Here is a 15,605-nt window from a genome sequence, read left to right as displayed (position 1 = left end):
AATAAATATTTTTTGTATATTTTATTATTTTCTTTTTATGGATGTTTTTATTAGATTTGGTAGTCATATTTTGACCTTTTTTTTTTTTTTTCAAGCAGAAATGCAGCAAGAATTGAGATGTTGCTCCTGTAACGGCGCTATGTGCACTGTAGGTGTGTTTACTCGCCGAAAGGAATAGGAAGATTATTCAGAGAGTATTTGCTGCAGTTTTCCAGGTGGATTTTGGAACAGAATCCACGTAAAAAAAAAAAAAGGTTGTGTGTGAATATATCCTAAAAATGATTAATGGTGAAGTCCTACCTCATTGGCTGGGACATGGGTCAAATTGGTATATGGTAGGAAATATCTGTTTGGGTATGGGACGGTAGATCTATGGTGCAGATGTTCTTTTGCAACCGGTGACGGTACAAAAAAAAAGAAAATACATGGACCGGATTGGGGAAAATTTTCCCTGTATACATACGCTTGGAATAAACGTAATCTGTTTACGAAGGCGAGATGTTTTCTACGTTTATAATCTGGAGGTGAAAGGAAGTGTGTCTAGTGACGACAGCTGTGGCCCCATGGCTGTAGTGACTAGATGGGCGCTGAGCAACTCACAGTGTCACCATGACGCCAGCTGTTACAGTGTCACACACTTGTCTCACTGATTCCAGGGCGCCTTGAAACCGCCAAAGCTTGTCTGTGATTGGTGGAGGAGTGTGTGTGACGCTGTGAGGGCCCCCATCACCAGGAAGGAGAGTGAGAGCAGGATCCCAGGAGGACACAGCTCCCCTCCTCCTCCTCCTGTAACATTATACCGCCTGGATGCTGTCCTCCTCCACCCCTTGTGTGCACTCCACGTGTGGCTGTGCTAACAGTCCCTGCCCCATTCTCTTCTGTGGTCATGTACCAGACATTAACACACACTGGCGGGTGTAAATTGGCCATGAAAAAAAAACAAAAAAACACATTTTTTTATTCCTGTCTTAAGGCTGCCGTCACACTAGCAGTATTTGGTCAGTATTTTACATCAGTATTTGTAAGCCAAAACCAGGAGTGGGTGATAAAGGCAGAAGTGGTGCATATGTTTCTATTATACTTTTCCTCTGATTGTTCCACTCCTGGCTTTGGCTTACAAATACTGATGTAAAATACTGACCAAATACTGCTAGTGTGACGGCAGCCTTAGGCTTAAATCACACACGCGCAGTTTTTTTATGCATTTTTTTTGTTTTCCAGCCAATTCTAGAAAATAATCAAGCAGGAATAATATATAAATTTGCAATCGCCCCTGGTCCAAAATTGTTGCAAATTTGCACAAGTGAAAAACTTTTCCGAACTGATTTTTTTAAATTTTTTTTTCAGGCGGTGAGGATTTTTGAATCGGCAACACGTTCGTTTCTGTTGAGGGTTTTTACTCCTTTTAGTGTAGCGGGTTAAAAGTAGGTGGAACATTTCCAGGTTTTGCTGTAGTTTCATGGCAGAGAGATCTGCTGTGTGACATAACGCTTACAGCTTGTTCACACGCTGCGGTTTCTTCCTTGCAGATTGGAATCTTCAAAGCGTTTTTTTCTTTTTTTTTATCTGCAGCATGTCAATTTTTACAACAGCAGCGTTTTTTAACCATTCAAATGAAGATGGGGAAAAAAAATGGAAGTAAAAACAAAAGAAAAATGCAAGTGAAAATGTGTCAACTATAATGTAATTCCTGCCAACTCTCCAGTTTTTGGTTGGGGTGGAATTTAATGCAGATTTTTCTGCATCAGAATCTGCGCTTTTTTTTTTTTTTTTGTATGGATTTTCTTAAGATTTCACCCTTTCCATTGCAAGGGGTAAAATCTGTGAAGATTTTGCACAATGAATGAACATGATAAACTAATGATGTAAAACTCTTTTCGGCATGGATTCCCCATACAAAAAAAAATTGAATTAAAAAAAAAAAAAAAAAGAAGCAGAACTTGTTGGAGGATTTCTTGCTACCCCAGCAGCATGATGTAAGGGCAGAGACCCTGATTCCAGCAATGTATCACTTACTTGGCTACTTGCTATAGTTTTGATAAAATCCCTGTTTTTTTCTGCTGCAGGTTCTATCCAGTTCTCTGAATGCTAAACTCTGTATAACCCCGCCCACACCGCTGATTGGAAGCTCTCTCTGTACACTGTGCGTAGGCAGAAAGCTGCCAATCAGTAGTGGAAGGAGGGGTGAGGTTGGACTACATGGCAGCAGGTTTACAGTCCTCTAGTAATAATCTCCTGCTGATAAAACAGTGATTTTATAAAAATTACTAAGTAAGTGACATATAGCTGGAATCAGTGTCTCTGCCCCTACAATATGCTGCTCAGTGAACAACTGGTGATAGATTCTCATTAACTGGCCAATAATACTGGTTAGATTGATAAAAAAAGCAGTGTAAGCTGACCATCCAGGATAGTGTGTGACAGTGGGGAAGCCTCTATATACAATAGATAGTGGACAGGATTATACAACATAGTCTTGCGGGTAAGATGTCATCAGTCGTCATTTCCATTAGCCATATAAGCTGGAAAATGATTGTATTGCTTTCTAGTGCACTTATGGCTGGAAGGGACACCATAAGCCCTTCTGCAACTTTTATATCGGTCTAGTGATAAAATGCGTTTCGCTGGAAGAGATGCAGTCATCTCGGGTTACAGAGTACTAGGCATATTTTCTGGGTTTTCTAATTTCGGGCCAAGAATCTGGTGCAGTTGCAGGATGCTACGTAAATGATCCATCTCCCATACTCTACTACCGAAATTCAGTTTGCGGGGTTTTTTTTCAACTCATACCATCTTTGCTATTTTTTATTTTTTTATTTTATTACCCCTTTATAATTTATATATGGCCTCAATATATTCAGGCAGGGACGGACACCACAATTATTGTGACATTATATTACAATAACCGAACTTGTGGATATAACTTAAGATACCACACTCCCTTCTCGCTGGAGTGCCCATAACACCCCAATGGGGAGAAAAACAAGGGAGAAACTCCCAAGTAAATATATATTGACAATAATCTGAAACAACTATATAAAAAGTATCTACATGACAATGAATTTGTCACAAAAGGTAAACTTTATTCCAAATACAACAACAATAAAAAACAATAAAAGACAAAACGTGTCAAGATGGGGATAAGGTGAATGACTGCACTGGAAAAAGACCACATATGAGCACACTACTGTAAACCCAACAAGGGGGGTACCAGCCGACGGTAATATAGCATGGCAATGATCCAAATATTTGATACGGCAAGCCAATATTGCTACATATGGGGGACAGGAACGATCAAGAGGTGCCAGTGACCAAATGACTCACGAAAAAACTCTAATTCCTAACTCCATATATATTTAATCTATATTGCACAAATGCCCATAAGGTGCCAATGGTTATTTAAGGTGCCTAAGTGGCATACCGTAGGTGGAGCTTACCCATGTGTGTGCCGGCGTGTGGTCAGTCTCCAGTGTAAAGCCCCGACGCGCGTTTCGCGTGATGTGCTTCCTCGGGGGGCCCCCCGAGGAAGCACATCACGCGAAACGCGCGTCGGGGCTTTACACTGGAGACTGACCACACGCCGGCACACACATGGGTAAGCTCCACCTACGGTATGCCACTTAGGCACCTTAAATAACCATTGGCACCTTATGGGCATTTGTGCAATATAGATTAAATATATATGGAGTTAGGAATTAGAGTTTTTTCGTGAGTCATTTGGTCACTGGCACCTCTTGATCGTTCCTGTCCCCCATATGTAGCAATATTGGCTTGCCGTATCAAATATTTGGATCATTGCCATGCTATATTACCGTCGGCTGGTACCCCCCTTGTTGGGTTCACAGTAGTGTGCTCATATGTGGTCTTTTTCCAGTGCAGTCATTCACCTTATCCCCATCTTGACACGTTTTGTCTTTTATTGTTTTTTATTGTTGTTGTATTTGGAATAAAGTTTACCTTTTGTGACAACTTCATTGTCATGTAGATACTTTTTATATAGTTGTTTCAGATTATTGTCAATAATTATTGTGACATTATAGCAGTAAATCAGGGCTGCTGGGAGAAATAGTGGCTCAGTATTGGTTCTTTTGTCATTGATCCTGAATGTAGAACAACACATTTTCTTGTTTTGTCTGTTTTTGATTTTTTTTTTTTGTTGGGAGGAAAAAACATGCTGCCATCTTGAGGTTGATGTCCGCATTACATGATGTTCTGTATGCATCTGAACAATGAGGAGTAAACAAGCAAACAATGACGCCAGAGGAGAGATTGTACGAGAGGTAATAAACCATTGTGAATTATTAAACATTGTACATGCCAGGGAAAAAGGTCTGTGGAGGCCACATGGGACAAAATGCTTAGGGAGGCCTATGGCAAGTGATATTAAATAAAAAGAGCCTGCAGGTCAAGGAAAAATAGACAAATTGCCATCATGTATTAACCTAAATAGTGCCATACAGCGCCCGAATAAAAAATTCATAAAGTGCTTAAGTAATAATCATCCCTAGGAAGGTGGTAGAGGTCACTAAAAACATTGCACATGCCAGGGAGAGAGGTCCGTGGAGGCTCCCTAGGAAAAACAAATAAACAAAAACTAAATAAAAAGAGATTGCAGGTGTGACAATTGCAGGCATGACACAGGACTCATGGTAGCGCTCACTTTTTCTTCCCCGGACAATCATTCTTAGGCCGGTTTCACACGTCAGTGGCTCAGGTATGTGAGGTGACAATTTCCTCACGCACCGACGACACTGACTCACGTAAACACATTAAAATCAATGTGTCTCTGCACATGTCAGCGTGTTTTCGCGGACCGTGTGTCCGTTTGGAAAACACGGAGACATGTCAGTGTTCGTGGGAGCGCACGGATTACACGGACCCATTAAAGTCAATGGGTCCGTGTAAAACACGTACCGCACACGGATGTTGTCCATGTGCCGTCCGTGTGCCGTGCTGGAGACAGCGCTTACAGTAAGCGCTGTCCCCCGTGTGGTGCTGAAGGCTGCATTCATCTCTTCTCCCCCGCAGCGTACTCACCTAGCTCCAGCGATGTCTCCTCTCTCCTCTCCGTGCTGCTGCTTCGCCTGTATGAGCGGTCACGTGGTGCCGCCCATTACAGTGATGAATATGCGGCTCCACCTCCCATAGGGGTGGAGCCGCATATTCATCAACTGTAATGAGCGGCACCACATGACCGCTCATACAGGAAGAAGCTGCGGCGCGGAGAGGAGAGAGGAGACATCACGGGAGCTAGGTGAGTATTTCTCTGCATCTGCAAGGGGCCGGGCGGCGCACTGGGGATGGGAGGACACCAGCAAAGTTTATTTTTAACAAAAAAATAGAAAAAATTGATCTTTCATCTCTTCTCTCCAGCAAACGCTGCGGGGGAGAAGAGATGAATGCAGCCTTCAGCACCACACAGGGGGGACAGCGCTTACTGTAGCGCTGTCTCTCCTGCACGGTCCGTGTGGTACCCGGGCGGCACATGGCTGCCGCATGTGTGCCACACGGATAGCCTACGTGAGCTCATGGACACACGGACACGGATAACTCCGGTACCGATTTTTCCGGTACCGGAATTATCTGGACGTGTGGGACAGGCCTTAGGCCAGTTTCACACATCAGTGGCTCCAGTACGTGTGGTGACAGTTTCCTCACGTACCGGAGACACTGTCTCACGTAGACACATTAAAATAAATGTGTCTTTGCACATGTCAGCGTGTTTTCACGGACCGTGTGTCCATGTACAAAACACGGAGACATGTCAGTGTTCGTGGGAGAGCACGGATCACACCGACCCATTAAAGTCAATAGGTCCGTGTAAAACACGTACCGCACACGGATGCTGTCCGTGTGCCGTCCGTCTGCGTTTTTCCTGTCATAGAGTTAAAATTGTAAAAATTGTTGCAATACACGGACACACGTACAGCACACGGACCCTATAAACGTACTAACAGACATCACACGGATCCTACACGGATGGCCTACGTGAGCACACGGACAAACACCATTTTCTCTGGTACCGGAATTATCTGGACATGTGAGACTGGCCTAATGGAGGCTTCATCATAGAAAAATCACTTTATCTAAGTCTCCTACAGTCGCGGCAAATTTTAGGCCACACCTCTGACCACACCCATTTCACAACTAGTCACGCCCCAACCACACCCATTTAGCACTTCTGATCACAATGTTTCGTAACAATAATTATAAACAAAAAAAATATGGCCACACATGACGCTCCATACTGTATAATGGCCCCAAATGATGCTTCGTACAGTGTACTGGCCCCACGTGATGCTCCATACAGTATAATGGGCTCACATGATGCTGCATACTGTATAATGACCACACATGATACTCCATACTGTATAATGACCACACATGATGCTCCATACTGTATAATGGCTCCACATGATGCTCCATACTGTATATTGGCCACACAGTGCTCCATACTGTAAAATGGCCACACATGATGCTCCATACTGTATAAGGCCACACATGATGCTCCATACTGTATAATGGCCACATGATGCTCCATACTGTATAATAGCCACACAGTGCTCCATACTGTATAATGGCCACACATGATGCTCCATACTGTATAATGGCCACACATGATGCTTCATACTGTATAAGGCCACACATGATGCTCCATACTGTATAATGGCCACATGATGCTCCATACTGTATAATAGCCACATGATGCTCCATACTGTATAATAGCCACACAGTGCTCCATACTGTATAATGGCCACACATGATGCTCCATACTGTATAATGGCCACACATGATGCTTCATACTGTATAAGGCCACACATGATGCTCCATACTGTATAATGGCCACATGATGCTCCATACTGTATAATGGCCACATGATGCTCCATACTGTATAATAGCCACACAGTGCTCCATACTGTATAGTGGCCACACATGATGCTCCATACTGTATAATGGCCACACATGATGCTCCATACTATATAAGGCCACACATGATGCTCCATACTGTATAATGGCCACATGATGCTCCATACTGTATAATGGCCACACATGATGCTCCATACTGTATAATGGCCACACATGATGCTCCATACTGTATAAGGCCACACATGATGCTCCATACTGTAAAATGGCAATTGGCCACATTATGCTCCATACTGTATAATAGCTGTTATGATCCTAGTGGTAGAGGATCTCTGGTATTCCGGCTAAGTCTGCAAAAACATAAAACTGCTCTAGGGAGGTGGAAACTGGGCTAACCGCATACCTGATCCTAACACACAACTAGAAGTAGCCGGTGAACGTGCCTACGTTGATTCTAGACGTCTCGAGCCAGCCGGAGAACTGACTACCCCTACAGGGAAAATAAGACCTCACTTGCCTCCAGAGAAATTAACCCCAAAGATATAGACAGCCCCCAACAAATAATAACGGTGAGGCAAGGGGAAAACACAAACGTAGAGATGAACTAGATTCAGCAAAGTGAGGCCCGCTAATCTAGATAGAAAGAAAATAGAAAGTGAACTATGCGGTCAGCAGAAAACCCTGCAAAAACATCCACGCTGAGTATTCAAGAAGGCCCGCACCGACTGACGGTGTGAGGGGAGAATATCAGCTCCCTAGAGCTTCCAGCGAGCTAGAAAATCACATTTTGAGCAAGCTGGACAAAAAACACTGATAATGCAAATGATCCAAAGTATGCAAACAGGACTTAGCTTTTCTTGCATGAGACAGATGGCAAGGAATCGGGAGGAGACCAAATTGGACTGAATACATCGATACCAGGCAAGAGACTGAGTCCTAAGGAGGACTAAATAGGGAACACCCACAGCTTAATGAAACAGCTGAAGCCCAGGCCTGCAGAAAGACATGCCTCATACAATACCATTCGTGACCACAAGAGGGAGCCCAGAAACACAGTTCACAACAAATAGCCCCACATGATGCTTCGTACTGTATAATGGCCACACATGATGCTGCGTACTGTATAATGGCCACATGATGCTCCATATTGTATAATGACCACATGATGCTCCATACTGTATAATAGCCACACAGTGCTCCATACTGTATAATGGCCACACATGATGCTCCATACTGTATAATGGCCACACATGATGCCCTATACTGTATAATGGGCACATGATGCTCCATACTGTATAATGGCCACATGATGCTCCATACTGTATAATGGCCACACATGATGCTCCATACTGTGTAATGGCCATTGGCCACATTATGCTCCATACTGTATAATAGCCCCACATGATGCTTCATACTGTATAATGGCCATACATGATGCTGCGTACTGTATAATGGCCACACATGATGCTCCATACTGTATAATGGCCACACATGATGCTCCTTACTGTATAATGGCTTCACATGATGCTCCATACTATATAATGGCCACACAGTGCCCCATACTGTATAATGGCCACACATAATGCTCCATACTGTATAATGGCCACATTATGCTCCATATTGTATAATGGCCCCACATGATGCTGCGTACAGTATACTTGCCCCACATGATGGTCCATACAGTATAGTGTCCCCACATGATGCTTTGTACAGTAATGCTGGGTACAGTATAATGGCCCCTCACGATGCTCCATACAGTATAATGGCCCCACACAATGCTGGGTGCAGTATAATGGCCACACATGGTTACCCCACCCCCATCATTGCCTTCTCCATCACTACACACACACACACACCTTTCACCGCGCTCCCTCGCAGCAACCGGCAGCTTCCACTCCCACGGCGCTGAATGGTGTCATCCAGCTGCGCCGCTGACTGCTCACGTCACTGCAGCTGTGATACGCCACTGATAAAGACCTCCTGTGTCTCCAGTGCCAGTCAGTGTCAGAGCGAGGAGCAATATCTGCTCTGATTCGACACAGCCGAGTCCGCTCTGTATACCTCGTACACCTGCGACTCCGCTCCATACACTTCGTACACACACGACTCCGCTCCATACACCTTGCACATGCGGCTCCGCTCCGTACACCTCGTACACACACGGCTCCGCTCCGTACACCTCATACACACACGGCTCCTCCCCATACACCTCTTACACACACGGCTCCACTCCATACACTTCGTACACACATGGCTCCGCTCCATACACCTTATACACTCACGGCTCCGCTCCTTACACCTCATTACACACACGGCTCCTCTCCATACATCTTGTACACACACCACTGCACTCCGTACACCTCGTACACACATGGCTCTGATCCATACACCTCGTACACACACGACTGCGCTCCATACACCTTGCACATGCGGCTCCGCTCCGTACACCTCGTACACACACAGCTCCGCTCCGTACACCTCATACACACACACGGCTCCACTCCGTACACCTCATACACACACGGCTCCACTCCATACACCTCGCACACACACACGGCTCCACTCCGTACAACTCGTACACACACGGCACCACTCCGTACACCTCATATACTCACGGCTCCGCTCCATACACATTGCACACGCTGCTCCGCTCCGTATACCTTGCACACACACGGCTCTGCTCCGTACACCTCATACACATACGGCTCCTCTCCATACATCTTGTACACACACTGCTCCACTCCGTACACCTCTACACACAGCTCCGCTCCGTACACATTGCACACGCTGCTCCGCTCCGTATACCTTGCACACATGGCTCCGCTCCGTACACCTCATACACATATGGCTCCGCTCCATACATTTCGTACACACACGGCACCACTCCGTACACTCACGGCTCCGCTCCATACACATTGCACACGCTGTTCCGCTCAGTATACCTTGCACACACACGGCTCCGCTCCGCTCCGTACACCTCCGTACACCTCATACACATACGGCTCCTCTCCATACACCTCGTACACACACGGCTCCGCTCCATACAACTCATACACACACGGCTCCACTCCGTACACCTCGTACACACAGCTCCGCTCCATACACATTGCAGACGCTGCTCCGCTCCGTATACCTTGCACACACACGGCTCCACTCCGCACACCTCGTACACACACAGCTCCGCTCCATACACATTGCACACGCTGCTCCGCTCCGTATACCTTGCACACACACAGCTCCTCTCCATACACCTCGTACACACACGGCTCCACTCCGTACACTTCGTACACACACGGCTCTGCTCCATACACCTTATACACACACGGCTCCGCTCCGTACACCTCATACACACGGCTCCTCTCCATACATCTCGTACACACGGCTCCGCTCCATACACCTCGTACACACACGGCTCCCCTCCATACACATTGCACACGCTGCTCCACTCCGTATACCTTGTACACACATGGCTCTGCTCCGCACACCTCGTACACATGTGGCTCTGCTCTGTACACCTCGTACACACGTGGCTCCGCTCCGTACACATCTTACACACACGACTCTGCTCCATACACCTTTCACACGCTGCTCCGCTCCGTACACCTCTTACACACACGACTCCGCTCCAAACACCTTTCACACGCTGCTCCGATCCATACACCTCGTACACACACGGCTCTGCTACATCCACACTGTAAACACCTCCTGACCTCACACATACGCTTACCTTCCTCCAACGCCATGACAACCAGCAGAGTCCTGTACAGTGTACACGGAGGTCCTCCCGATCATGTGACCCCTGACTCCTCCCATCCTGTGACTTCATCACAGGTCCTGTGTGCACAGAGCAGCCAATATGCCGCTCTGCGTGCGGGTGCAGGGGCTCAGGGAGCTGACCGGGTGATATACACACCTCCCAACCAGTGCGGGACAACTAATGTCCCGCCCGGGATCGCGGGGTTGATTGTCAAAATCGGGACAGTCCCGCTGGATCCGGGATGGTTGGGAGGTATGGTACAGAAATACTGCACTCAGTGATGTCACAGTACAGAGATAGCGCACACAGTGATGTCACAGTATTGGGATATTGCTCACAGTGATGTCACAGTACAGAGATACCGCACTCAGTGATGTCACAGTACAGGGATAATGCACACAGTGATGTCACAGTTCAGGGATAAAGCACACAGTGATGTCACAGTACAGGGATAATACACACAGTGATGTCACAGTACAGGGATAATACACACAGTAATGTCACAGTACAGGGATAATGCACACAGTGATGTCACGGTTCAGGGATAAAGCACACAGTGATGTCACAGTACAGGGATAATGCACACAGTGATGTCACAACAAAAATACTGCACAGTTATACCACAATATTTATAATGTTACCTGTAATGGCACAGCACACTATCAAGTATTTATGTAATCTCTTTTAATACGCAGTAACCCATTTCTACCTCTAGAGTGTGCTAATGATATATATTTGAAATTCATTACCTGGACTATAATCACCATAAAAATCCGCCAAGTTAAATATTTTGTCAAAGCAAATATTTGCAAGGGCGCCTTTTTACTATCCTTGGAAAAGTTAACAGGCCCTAAAAAGTTGGGTGTTTTTAGTTTTCATCTGAATTCTGGATCACTAATTGGCTGTTTTACTAAGGAAAATGATGCGGGTTTGCAATAATCAAGTCAATCGACATCAACACAGCTGCAACTTGTCAGGATAGAGATGTACCTACACATCTGCCTATCACAGACTTGCTTACTGTGCCCAGACTGATGTAACATCTTCAGGGTACGTTCCCAGTTAGCATCTCCGCTGCAGACCTAATCCATCAGTAATATCCACAGCCACAATTCGCCCTGCAAAAAAATGTGTCAAATGAGCCGCACACTTCACCCATTGCAGAGGATAAAATCCGCAGTGGCATCCTAGAGATAAATTGACATGCTGCAGATATCGTATCTGCTCTGCTGGTCAGTTTACGCTGTGGATACTTTTCACAGCAAGCATGGCTGTGATAGTTCTTAAAGTTTCATGCTCCATGCTGGAACTGTAAACTGTGCAGATTTTCAACAAAACGAATCACGCACAGAGTTTTTGAAAAATACGCATCATTTTAAGCGCCATTTTGCGGCAAAAGAAAAAAATGTGCCCAGATGTTTTCTGGCAGTAAATAGGAAAAAATATATTGTTTGCGTTCATCACTTTCTCTCAAAACCGCAAAGCACTATAGATATTGTGTTTTTAGGCAGTTTGTGACATCTTCGTCCCATAGAATGCAATTTTCTGGATTATTTTTACGTTGTAAAAAAATGCTTGTGTAAGGGAAATATGAGTGTATTATAGAGGCATATGGGGTCTGTGTTAAAACTGGGTATTTTTTAATTGTTGATGTATAAAACTACATACAGATGTAAAAAAATGGACAGTAGGTGTCATATGGTAAAACGGGTACTTGGTGCCATAAAGATATCATTTGGATGTAAAAAATGGAAACTCGGTTCTATATGGATGGCACACAAATGTAAAAAACAGACACATAGTGCCATATGGTTACCAGACGGATGTAAAAGATGGACACACGGGTCTATATGGATGGTATACAGATGTAAAAAACACACATGGTGACATATGGATGTAAAAGATGGACATGTAGTGTCATATGGATTGGATACAGATGTAAAATCGGACACACGGTGCCATCTGGATAGGATACGGATGTTAAAAACAGGCACTCTGTGCCATACAGATGTCATTGAATTGTAAAAGTTGACACTCGGTTCCCTATGGCTGGCACACAGATGTAAAAAACAGACACTTGGTGCCATATCGATGACATACGAAGGTAAAAAATGGACACACGGTACCTTATTGATGGCATACAAATGTAAAAATCAGTCATACAGATGAAAAAATGAACACACGGTGCCATATGGATCGGATACGGATGTAAAAAATGAACACACGGTGCCATCTGGATAGGATACGGATGTAAAAAATGAACACACGGTGCCATCTGGATAGGATACGGAGGTAAAAATCGGACACTCTGTGCCATACAGATGAAAAAATTGACACCTATGGCATATAGATGGCACATATTTGAAAGCCTTCCCATTTATGGGGGGTGAAAAGCAGAGATTTGTCCTCAGCTCGTCTGAACGTGGCCTTTTATTTGCTTAGGAATTTCCAGCAGAAATCCAGCGTAGAGCCAGGCGTTTCTGTCAGGATTTGCAGTGTGACTGACGCGTTTCCACTCAATTGGTTTAACATGCGTTATGTTCCCGATACAGTTTTTGCCTCCTCACACCCCACTATCTGGATACCCAGTTTACCCCTTCCCCATGCCTGGTGATGCCTCACGAGAGCGCAGTGAGCACAACACAGACCTCTTCTGCTTTTTAATCGACACATCCTCAAAGAGGTGTCCAAATTATTACTTCATTGCTGCCATGTGTTTTGCGGCCTGACTCAGAAAGTCTGTAGTGAAAGCCAAATTCTGCCCTATGGTAACCTCACATAAAGACTTTGCAAAGCGAAAGAGTGAAAGTGGCCCATAGCAACCAATCAAGTCACGGCTTTCATTTTCCAGAAGACCTCTGAATAATGAGAGGTGGAATCTGATTGGTTGCCACGGACAACGCCTCATCTTCACCAGTTTTGATATATTTCCCCCTTTTGGCCTAATGACCCAAACTAACAGCTTCGCAGATTTACACCCCGGCGCCTGTGTGATGTAAAGATACAATGTTCTTGTGACTTTTTATGTTGCAGACCATTTCATTTTCTGCCTAATTTTATGCAATATGCAAATGAATACCTTTTAGGGTTTGTTAATACAATGAACTCAGCGTTGTTTGTTTTATATTATTCAAATTCATCATTTCTGCCACAATTTTTTTCTTCTGCCCATTAAAATATAAAAAAAACAGACAACATTGGGATGACACATGGATGACATACGTGCGCTGCCTGTTTTTTTACACGGACTTATTGATTTCACTGGGCGAGGATGATCCATGACTTAGATCAAAAAACAGAAATTACTCCATTTTTTATTACGCCCCCCCCCCAAAAAAAAAAAAAAAAAACAATGACAAAAGACTGACTGGCACATTCAGACTAGTGTGAATAGGTGCATACCAGGAGGAGATACCTCCATGTACAAAATGTAGAAAAAAAACCTTGATATGTAAAGAGTCCCATAGACTACAATGGGAATGTGATGTGTCCATGAAATATACAGATAAAACAAGAATTAACATCTCAATGGGGCTTGATTGGTATCTCAAAGCGCCACTCGTGGATTAGCCCATTCAACTCTCCAGAACATGATTAGAGGGAAGATTAATCTGGGGGAGAAAAAAACGCCCCCGCAACTTGTTACCCAGTAATTAGCAAGTTCTAAGGCTACGTTCACATTTGCGTTGTGCGCCGCAGCGTCGGCGCCGCAGCGCACAACGCAAACAAAAACGCGGCAAAACGCACGCTAAAACGCTGCGTTTTGCGCCGCATGCGTCCTTTTTGGCCGAAAGTTGGACGCAAAAAAAATGCAACTTGATGCGTTTCTTGCGTCCAACGCTTGCGGCCATGCGGCGCAAAACGCAGCACAACGCATGTCCATGCGCCCCCATGTTAAATATAGGGGCGCATGACGCATGCGGCGCCGCTGCGGCGCCCGACGCTGCGGCGCTGACCGCAAATGTGAACGTAGCCTAAGACCAGTTGCCAAATTGATTTTATGGAGATTCAAAAATCTATAATCCACAACAAGGGTCTTGTTAGGAAGTAGATAGGATCAATAAAGACATATTGGGGGGTCTGGGGAAGCTGACAGGTTCCCTTTAATATTTTTTTTTTTTTTTTAAACACAACATGCTTTTTCATAGGTTTCTTTATATGCAAGCATGTAAGAACAAAAAAGCCACAAATCGCACATGAAAATCAAGATATTTTTTAGATGCAAGAAAAACAACGTGTGAACAAATTGACAAGTCGCTTAATGTCAAGTGTTTCATTTTCACGTGCTATTGTTTGTATAAAAAAAGAGGGGTTTGAAACGATTATGAAAATCATAAAAGAAACAGCAACAAAAATTTTATAATACTGCACGTCCTTATCAAATAAAAAAAAGTCATTGCACAATGAAAACTGTAGATTATTTGTTCATGGTTCCATGCTGCGCCAGTTATGCAAATAAAAGCAGAGGGGCCCTATTGATTATTATGGGGTCCGTCTGGGTTCCATTTTTTAGAACAGAAAAAAAAAAGTTCTGCATGCCGGACCCCTTTTTTTTTTAAATTCTAAAATACCTATAAATAATATACAATTACTGACGCATCGGTCCACTTATTCAGCTTGTCTGTCCCTAAAGCGGACATGTATACAATGCCAGATTAGTCATCTCTAGCATAAGGCTGCCCCCAAAAAATGTCATACTCATTTATCAGGAAGTCTAATACAGTTTCCTGGCTGGTAGAGACAACTCTGTAGTGAATGCTCAGTTTTGCCCTTTAGTAACCTCAGGCTCATAACAAACATCACAGTCATAAGTTCTACCAAAGTTCCAAACTACGAAGAACTTTGCGAAAACTGGTTATCCCCTTCAGCTCCCCATCTGACCCTATTGACCCAACACAGTGCTAAAAAGGGTGCCCTTCCCAGAATCTCTCTCATCCTAGGCAGACTATGCCTTCCACATACAAACTATGATTTAAAGGGGCAA

The sequence above is a fragment of the Ranitomeya variabilis genome, chromosome 8 (assembly GCF_051348905.1).
Source record: "Ranitomeya variabilis isolate aRanVar5 chromosome 8, aRanVar5.hap1, whole genome shotgun sequence".
Lineage (NCBI taxonomy): Eukaryota > Metazoa > Chordata > Amphibia > Anura > Dendrobatidae > Ranitomeya > Ranitomeya variabilis.
Note: the sequence above shows the minus strand (reverse complement) of the source record.